Source organism: Tasmannia lanceolata, unplaced genomic scaffold (genome assembly GCF_043159265.1).
Source record: "Tasmannia lanceolata isolate RefF3 unplaced genomic scaffold, GAP_Taslan_0.1 ptg000012l, whole genome shotgun sequence".
NCBI classification, from domain to species: Eukaryota; Viridiplantae; Streptophyta; class Magnoliopsida; order Canellales; family Winteraceae; genus Tasmannia; species Tasmannia lanceolata.
In genome coordinates, this window is record NW_027518689.1 from 43,217,155 (window position 1) to 43,227,526 (window position 10,372).

The 10,372-nt window shown below is 38.5% G+C and overlaps 1 long non-coding RNA gene across 1 annotated transcript; it reads left to right on the forward strand.

Moving 5' to 3' along the window:
• The first annotated feature begins 2,819 nt into the window (after nt 1-2,819).
• LOC143888305 (uncharacterized) lies at nt 2,820-4,975 on the forward strand. The gene is made up of 2 exons (XR_013254527.1): nt 2,820-3,028; nt 4,277-4,975. It is a non-coding gene; the product is annotated as an uncharacterized LOC143888305 (long non-coding RNA).
• The last annotated feature ends 5,397 nt before the right edge of the window (nt 4,976-10,372 follow it).

Here is a 10,372-nt window from a genome sequence, read left to right on the forward strand (position 1 = left end):
ATCCAATTCATCACCACAAATAAACATAAAAGTAGAAACAAACACAAACCATGAAATGAACTTAGAGATTATACTTGGTTCAGCCAAAATGCCTACATCCATGGGATTTTTTTTATTCCCGGGTTTAAATTTGGATAAATGACCTAAAAAACTGTGCTTTATCTCTAGTAGACTAGTATGACAGTAGACCAAGGGCTTATTTTGAATTCACTTCATCATTCCTGTAAATAATTTTGCCCCAAAATGTTATCTCGTGAAAAATAACAAGAATACACCAGTCATTTAAATTTATCAAAGTATTCTCATCTTTTATTTGCCTCTACCTTGTAGCAGTTAGGGTATTTTGGTCATCTTCTATGAATCGGGACATTTTGATCTGCTTTTATAAGAGAGGTATTTTGATAATTTTTCATGAGATAGGAGATTTTGGTCATTTTTTATGGCACAGGGGCATTTTCACCCTTTTCAACAAGATAAAAGTATTTGGTCATTTTTAGAGGTAAAGTTGGTAACGTTTCATGTTAGGCTGTGGGCGGCCTTCACTTTGTCATTCCACTAAATAATTTTGCCCCGTAATGTTAATCATTGTCAAACAAAAATGAAGAATTTAAAATTCAAAAAATTTGAAGGACATGAATCAAGAAGTTAAAAACACTTTACAAAAAAATCAAACTCTATTTCTTTCGACGTAAAATGGGCATAAAACAAATTTGTTTTTCTGCCCTATTTGGATTGTAGGAATTTTTAGGAAAAGTATGGAAAAGAAAATATTTTAAAAAGTTCCTACTTTATTTACAAACAAAAAAAAGATAATTGCAACCTACACTAATCAATTTTTACTAAGAGGAACTTTCAATTTATAATAATATCCTTCCAAATTAACCATTATCACATCATTTCCATATAAATTGTGGAAATAAAAAAAAAAAGGGAAATGTTATCAGCACTACTGTATTTTGATGAGGGCACTTCTCACTTTATTAAAAGTACTGTATGACCCGCACCATAGGATGATCCAAACTGTCCATTAGATGGGCCACAACCTAAATAGGTTGTACCCCAAAAATTATTTCCATAGGTTGATCCTAACCCTCCAATCTATAGAGGGTTAGGATCAACCCATGGAAATGGTTTTTGAGAGTGAGGAGTGCCCTCATCAAAATACAGTAGTGCTGATAACATTTCCCTTTTTTTTCTTTCTTTCCACAATTTATATGGAAATAGGGGTGTAAATGAGCCGAGCCCAGCTCGGCTCGGCTCGTTAAGGGCAAAACTTGGGCTCGGGCTTGAACTTGGCTCGGCTCGGCCAGGCTCGCGAGCCTTAACGAGCTTGTTAGTGGACCTGGATCCAGTCTGATCTGTTTAATTTTTTCCCATAAATTAGAGCTCAATAATCAGTTTTGGACTCACAAATGGTTTTCTAAATTCAACAAACAATGACCCAAAACAGAGGCTTTTTAACTACACGTTTAGGCCCTGTTTGGATTGAAAGAATAACATTTCTAACAGACTTTTTTTCCTGGAAACTTTTTTCCTTTCCACGATTTAGATGAAAATGAAATGATTTTGGCTAAATTACCGAGATATTATCATAAATCGAAGATCCTTCAATGTAAAAATTGAGTAGTGTTTATTTGCGTTTTTTCTCTTGTAAAAACAACTACCAATTTTGAAAAACATTTTTCCATTCCAAAAAGAATCAAGCAGTTGAAATGGCAGAATCAAAATCTCCACTAAATTGGAGGACAAAACAAACTTTACTTAAGCAAATAAAGCCCTTTTTTCCACCGAATTTAGTGGTTTGATTAAAACCCTAAAAGGGAAGCAAAAGGAGAAAAAAAAAATCTAAAACCCTAAAAGGGCTTGATTGAAACCCTAAAAGAGAAGCAAAAGGAGATTTTTGTTTATGATAAAAAGGCCAAAATCTAAAGCTCGGTACCCATTTTCCCCTATTTGTTTTGTATTTTATGTATTTTTAGAAAAAAATACCTTCAACGACGAAGAAGATGCAGCGAGAATGGCAAGAGTGCCGCGGGTTTGGAGAAGACGCCGGAGGCCGGAGGCGTGGAGAGTGGAGAGTGGAGAGTGGAGAAGAGGCCGGAGGCTCAAAGTCGTAGAGAGGTGGAGTCAGATAAGAGAAGGAAGCGGCGCTAGGGTTTTGGAGTTCTCACTTCTCGTTCATTTTTGCAAATGAGCAATCCCAAAAAAAGTTAATGATTTTCCCATGATTTAAAAAGGGAAAATGATATATTCACTGCCTTTTTAAATTGGAACAGCCCCCTTTGGTGTAAAAGGGGGCTGCCCCAAGTGAAAAAGGGCGAATATATCCTTCCCAAATGATATATTCACTGCCCTTAGTGGAAAATCAGAAACTTTTTTTAATATTTGGTCCCACTTTGAAAGCCAATGGAAAGTTGCAAACCTCTTAATTAAATTAGAAATTTCTCAAATTACTAAACTAATAGTCTAATATAGTAATATCTAATTATCTATGGTTTTAGACTTTTAGCCCTAAACGAGCTTTTACGAGCCGAGCCGAGCCGAGCCAGGCCTAACTCGGGCTCGGCTCGTTAAGCTTCCGGCTCTGCTCGTTAAGGATTCGAGCTGAGCCCGAGCCAAAATTGACACCCTTATATGGAAATGATGTGATAATGGTTAATTAGGAAGGATATTATTATAAATTGAAGTTCCTCCTTTCTTTTTCAAGTAGCTTGTGAGAGATTTTTGGGAATTGTAATAACCTATTGACAAGTCTTTAAATAATAAAAAACATGGTTGTGCTAATAACATTTCTCATTTTTTTTGTCAGAAATGTTTTTCTTGAAATCCAAACAGGACTTTCCAAATAGCACTTTTCCAGGAAAAAAAAACACTCTCTGCTCTCTACAATTCCAAAATGCTCTCTTTTAATCCGAGTGTCCGGTTAGTCGCGCTGAACTTCGGAGAACTCTTCTTCCTCTTTGTTTTCTATATAAATTGAATGGATGCCCAAAACCCTAACATTATTCCTCAGTCTCCTCCTTGCAAGGTAAAAATCCTTCAACTTTTTTTACTGCATTCTAATTTGATTTTTCTTTCCGCCCATATGATTCATTTTCTAAAAGGGTTGCTTCTAATCTTCTCGAAATGAAAGGATTTGACTCTAACGGAGTGTAGTCTTGCTCCATTTTCGTGTTTTTATTGATTTTTCTCACCAGTTTCTGTTTTTAATGGTTTGAGATGCTGATATACTATATTCATTGCTGGCTCTGCTGTAATTTTAGGGTTTTTATTTGTGAAGCTTTTAGAGATGTAATGGCTTTGATTTGTACATATTTTGTTGATTCGTTCTTGTCTTTTTTGGGTCCTCATTTCATGTCTTTTGTTTCTCTATCGTTTCCCGTCCCTCGTTCTGCAGCACGGAATTACCCTGAAAATATTCTACGTTTCATTAAAGATAAGACAATATAAAAGTCTACAACGATCTCCACTTCCAGCACAACTTGGACTCTTCAACCAATTAGAAAAAAGTATAAACAAAAGACAATTAAAAGATAAATATGAAAGATAAACGTAACAAGCCAACGCCTATAGTTGGTTATTGAAATCTTAAAATCCGGGGATTCAACAAGTTGTTTAGAAATTTCAGATGTCATCTATCAAATGAAGACTTCTCAGATTTACATGGCTCTTGCCAAGCCATTTTTTTTTCTAAAAAAGAAAAATTGAGTTACCCGTTTGACACGACCAGACTCTCTATCAATTTGTGTAAACTCAGTATGTTATTCAAGTACTAAAACACTGATATGTGTGTGTGTGTGTGATGATTGGGTTTTGTGTTTATTTTCCTTCTTGAACTAATATGTCAAGATTTCGAATGATGATTGGGTTGTTTTTGTTGGGACACTTGTGCGTGTGCGTATGTGTGTGTGTGTGGAGCTCACCTTAGATGATTCAATGACCCAAAAAATGTTCTATTTTTATTTTTCTTCTGGGACTAATATGTTTAGACTTTGAATGATTTTTGGGTTGTTTGATTTTGAATAATGTTTGGGTTGTTTTCATCCTGATACTTTGACTTTAACCATGATTAGCCGTTTCTGGCATGAGCTTCATATCAATTTCACACAAGGCATATGTAAACATGCCAGTTGCCTCATGAGAAATGCTTAGCACGCTTTGGTGAGCTTCTACCAAATTTAACTGATTGTTGGTAACTTCATGTATGTTATGAATGCTGGTGCATCAATTATTTAAACTCCCATTTATAATAAAATTTAATCTATCTTTTATATAGGCACGATCGAATGCAATTAGCTACATAACTAAAGTATATGCTGCAGACTTTGAAGACTTGAGGATAGTAGTTGGCTTGAGGATCGAAGTCATTTCTAATTTATTACAGGTTTTACTAGTTTAAGTTACTTATAATGGAAGATGTAGGCAACGAGGATGATGACTTGGTTACAGAAGAAACTTCTCAGGGGTCGACCACATTCTCCAGCACATCTTCAACGCATAGACCTCCTGTGAACAACATTGATATAATACAAGGTCTCCTTGCTGACTTAGTCAGGGAAATGAAGGTCCTTAATTCGAGGAATGCCATTTGTGCAAACTGGTTGCAGGCATTGTATGAGATCCCAGACCTTGATCAGGAGCTGCGTTATAGGGCTCATGAGTTCTTGAACACACCAGAAGCTAAGGAAAGCTTTATTGCAATGGATGTGGAGACACGGAGGGGGTTTCTTAGATGGTATTGTGAAAGAAGGCACTGATGAGATCTCAATGATGATTTAGATTTTTTTTCTAGACTAGTGTTATATGGTATTGATGATGATACTTTTGTAGTTTGTAGAATTATGGTTTCATGACACTGATTGGATCATGTGATCATGTTTATACGTCTTTTCTCTTTCTTTGTTTCTTTTATTGTTGGGAATGTTGTTAGATTTTTCAACCATTGTTTCATAACATTGTTTAGATTGTGTGACCATATTCAGCCATCGTTTCTCTTAGTTTATTTCTTTGGTGTTTGGTTGCCAAACAAAACCTAAATGTCTTGTACTACTGGGATTGTCGGGCGTTGGTCTTCCCACGTGGCATCCCGAAAATTTACCCTCGAACAACTTAAAAAACCGGAGGTTTTTTACTTGTAAATTCTTGGCTTTACTGGGTAAACAATATTTCACTCTCACTCACTCTCTCTCTTTCATGAAAACTGTTACTTCACAAATTTGCTTTTCCGGTCTTCTGTAGAATCGAACAAACCTTGGGTGACTGGATCAAGAGAAGAGGCAGATCTAATGGAAGATCCAAAGTGTGTCAAAAATCCAGATTGAAAGGAGCTCTAGATTTGCGAGATGAACGCAATGCAGTGACCGGGAAGGAAGAAGAGGTCGCAAACCCAAAACTATAGAAGAAAGAACATCCAATTGGGAGGAAAGGAGGAATCTACATGTTGATTCTGAGCCAGAAGAGAACTGGGAAGTTGCTTGCAGCCGATAGCAATGAAGATTCTGAAAATTGGTGGAACAGAGGAGGAAAGGTGATGCAAACCTAGAGTTCTCAGATTCTTTAGAGACCCTTTTGTGGCATAAAGTGTCTACACCTTCAATTTAAGCAACAACATCAGTCCATAGTCAGATTAACACGCCCAAAAGAATGCCAATTAACAACTAAGGATCATGAAGATTAATAGCTTTTAAGTTACTTCACTAACATGTTAATTTCGTCCAAATTTAATTTGCGTACACATAGCCATGCCGAAGAAATCACGTATATAGATAAGATGGGATCATAATGCCAATATGTCCACAATATGAAATAATACGAAGATAAGCAAACTAGGGTCCAAGAGGAATTATAGCAAAGGTATGATGCTCAAGGTAAGAGGTATGGCAATAGGTGGGTTGATCAAGGGTGGAAAGACAACAAGACAGGTCTCAATAAAAGGAAAGTGGAGCAATCTCACCGGATCGAATTTGCCACAGTCTCAAACCCCGTCTGCAGGAAGTCTCAAGAACAGCTAGAGACAGAAGCAGTTGCGATCTGTCCAAGGGTAAAACCAGCCACTGGGGTCTTGTGAATCAGTGGGGAAAAGGGATTAAAATGAAATGGGGCAGCAAGGTGCAATAGGGGCAGTAGCCTGGGAGAGGAAAAATGATGCACTTCAACTGCTTAGATTGCAGCTTCAACAAGAGGAAGCAAGGAATCGGCAAAAGAATGGCCGAGGAGAAAATTATGACTGGATCTGCTGGAACTAGGTGCAGTACAGCAGTTAAAGAATGTTGTAGAACGGGACAACAGGGATAAATGCTTGGGGAAGCAGCTATAACAACACATTGCTCAAAAGAAAAGAAGTAATAGATCAAGAAGGGAAGGAGATGGACAGACTAGAAAATCCTGCCAATAACAGGTGTCTGGTTGTGATAAGCAAATAAGGAGCGTGAGGGGAGTCGACTGCACATCAAATGCATATCTGAGAACCAACTGGCGGGGATAAGAGAAAGGAAGCTTTCGGCTGTTGCCTATGGCAGAGATGCGGACTGGTAACAGGAAGGTTGGCAGGGGAGAGGGTGATGATGAATAGAGAGGGAGAAGAGGGCTGTCAGCTATGGATAACCGACAGGGGTTGTTGCCGACGGCACAGAAACAGGGAAGAGCAACAAAGGGAGAGAAAAGGAGAGAGAAAAGGAGAGAGAGAGAGAGAGAGAGAGAGAGAGAGAGAGATACTATGTGAGAAGGGGAGGGGCTGCTGCTGTATAGCAGATGCAAAGGGGTGCTATGTCAAAAAAACTCCTACCTTAGGGTTCTCTTTCTTAGTTTTACTAGGGCGACTTTAAGTGGTGGGCCCTGTTGGCCACTAATGAGGTTATAACAAACCTCTTAAGAGCTTGAGGCAACTATACCAAGTTCAAAAATGAACTTGCACAACCAGTCTGTCTCTTTAGAAGTCTTACATGCAGATATGCACTCTGCCTTGTTGCAGAAACAACTGCCGTATCATGTTGTCCAAAGTGAAGATGTAACCTAAAGATGACTTCTTGTCATCAACATAAGATTGAAGGTTTGAATTTGTACACCCACTACAATGAGAGCATCTTGAAAGTAGATGTCTAATCTTTCTCAAATACTTAAAAATGTGCTTAATTGCAGAGCTCTGGATCTAGGTTAGCTTGATATCTATTTATTACAAATAACTTGAATGATATCTGACCTAATACGCTATAATATTGCACACATTAAGCTTCCCCCAACTGAAGCATAGAGGCAATGCTTTATCTTCTCTTTTTCATTCAGTGCCTTGGGAGATATTTTCCTAGAGACATTGGTTACATGACTAAAGGGTGTGAGACCTTTCTTAGAATCGTACTTATTAAACTTAGCTAACTTCATATCAATATAATTTATCTATGAGATCCTAGTATTCTGCTCTTTATGTCTATAAATATTATTCTCAATAATTAGTATGCCATCAACACACAAGACTAGAAATGCGATTACACTCTCACTGATCTTCTTGTATACATAAGCCTCATCTATATTTTGCTATTTTGCAAGAAGCCACATGAGTTTCGCTTTATCAAAATAGATGTTCCCGTTGTGAGAAGCTTGTTTTAAGTATTGAATCTATCTCATTACACTCCTTTTTCTTATCATGTCAGTGAATTCAAAACCCTCTGACTAGTCTATATAGTTACCTTTTTCAATGTAACCACTTAAGAAGGTGGTCTCATCACCCATCAACTAGATCCCGTAATCATATGTATAACTATTGACAAAAAAAATTCTTAGACTTTCGATAACTGTTAGCGAAAAAGTTTCTTCATACCTTTTGACTATTTCATTTCGCCACCAGTCTTACTTTGTAAGTCTTTGCTGTTGAGTTCTTTCTTTCTCTTAAAGCCGCACTTTACATCCCATGGGTATAATGCCTTCAGCGATTCTACTATAGTCTAGACTCCACTAGAATGCATAGAGTCCATCTTCGATTTCATGGCTTTTAGTCACCTGCTTGCATCACTGTCTAACATTGCTTCTCTGTAGCAAAAGGATCAAATTTAGACTCTTTTAAAACCGTGGCTTCGCACATATGTCAAGAATCTAACTAGAAGTCTAATGATTCTATTACTATGTCAGGTTGGGAATGTACTAACAGGTTCAATAGGTAAGGTCTCTTTCCGTTCACATAATGCTCTTTCAGAATAATCATATCCCTTTTGCCACAATTGTGGATTAAATCCTATTCAAGGAAAGTGACATTCATACTAATAAATAGTTTTCTATTGGGGGTGATTGAAATAAAATCCCAATTTCTCCATGGCTAACCAACGAATAAGCATCTCTCAGTCTTGGTTTCCAACTTGTTCATGATCATCTTTCTAACATTTGTTGGATAACTGCAAGCTCTTAAATGTTTAAGACTTGGTTTCTTACCAGTCCTATCTCATGTGGTGTTTGTGTGGCAGATTTGGTTGGAACTCTTTTTTTGGTAGGTAAGCTAGGATTGAACCTGCGGCCTCTAGGTTGATTAGGTTGGAACTCTGTTGATTTAGATAGTAGTTTCTAAGGCGTAACCCTAAAAGCAAATCAGTAGACATATGAAGATCATGCCTGCTAAAAAAAAGATACATGAAGATCATCAATTATCAAAACCTATGTATTGATTCTATCTTTCTGCTACCCCATTATCATCATTGATCAAAACCTATGTATTGATGGCGACGGCCGGAAGGGAGATACCGGAGCCGGCAACTGATGCCGTCAGGCCTAAGGATGCGATCCAGCCCCGAAGGAAGACAGATCCCGCACCGTTGATTAATCTGAGTAATCAATCGGACCGTCCATTCAAATTGCTGGAAGCTGATTGGAGGAAGAATAAGGACAAAAGAGGCAAAGAGATAGCGGTTGATCTTCATCAGATGAGTGAAGATCATAATCCTTCCGTGTATTTGAATTTCAAGAAAACATGATCTGATGGGGGTCTTGATAAAGTAATCATGCCTAAAGGTGCTGGTAGTGGGACACGTGGAGCGGTGGGTTTGGGGCCTTTGGGCTGTGACAACGGTGCCGTCAGGAGTCACCTCGGGAGTGAAACCACGTGACCGGGTGGTGGAAAATGCTGTGGATAGGTGGCATCCATCGGACGATGTTTGTGAAACGAGTCGACACGCATCTCAGCATGCGGGTTTCCCTCCTACAGCTGTTAGACAACGGGTGACACGAGTCTCAGCATGCGGGTTTCCCTCGGTGCGAAAAGAGGAGGAGAATCCGGATGCTAATAGGCATTAGGCAGGCTCCTGAGGAAGTTTCGGCTGAAGATGCTCTAGACGCTGATTTGAGATGTAGGGCCCTTAACTGGGCGCTTTTGAAGAAAATAAAATCTAGTCTTTTTTGAAGCCAGGTTGATGAGGTTTCAGTGGATAAGGACTGGGATGATGAGCTTGTCGCCATGAATGCTATGTGGGTGACGATCTCAGTGATGATGTGTGCACCCGAAAGACTTTCATGAAGATCAAAAATAAAGATCGAGTCGGAGCCGGTAAACATAAATCAAAAAGCTTGAAAAAAGAAAAAAGAGAGCACAAAGCCTTACGACATGCAAAAATTAGAGGGTATTGTGGGAGGGGCACTCGTTTTCTTAAGGGTTTAGGGACAAAGAGGAAGAAGATGGTGGTAAAAGGGCATCTGCCATAGGAAAAAATATGACATTTTTTATATATTTTAATGGGGAGCCGCCAGTGTTCGGTGATGATCTTTTACATGTTTCAAAATTTAAAGGATGGTGGAAGGATTTGATATAATTTTAATGGGGAGCATACAGTGTCCGTTGGTGGTTCGAGATGGAGGCCGCCAGAGATCGGATGATGATTTAGGTGGTCGGCTATCATGCACGGTTAGGGGCGCTCAATTGCTTTGGGCTTTCGAGTGGGATTTTTGAAAATTGAATTAGCCAGCTGGATTGTGGTGGAGGAATCGGAATGATGTGGCAGGTCATGACCTTAACTTGGTGGGCCCCACAAATATGGCACGTTTTGCTAGATTCGGTTCAATTGAGGCTATTGGGTGATGTATGGGGTAATATGTCTTTTTTTTTGGGCCAAGGAGAATGCTCCTGGGCAATTCATACTATGTAAATCTGGTGGGACTACCGGTCCCAATCTACTTTTGCTAGTATGAATATATTTGTCAATTTCAAAAAAAAAAAAACCAATGTATTGATTCTATCTTTCTGCTACACATTATGTCGTGGTGTGCCAAGGACTGACCGTTAAGATAATATGCCAGTGCATTTCATGCAGTCTCTAAATTCATATGAGAGTATTATCCTTCTTTGTCTTAACGAAGAATCTTAATATTCCTATCTGATTATTTGTCTACTTTATTCCTG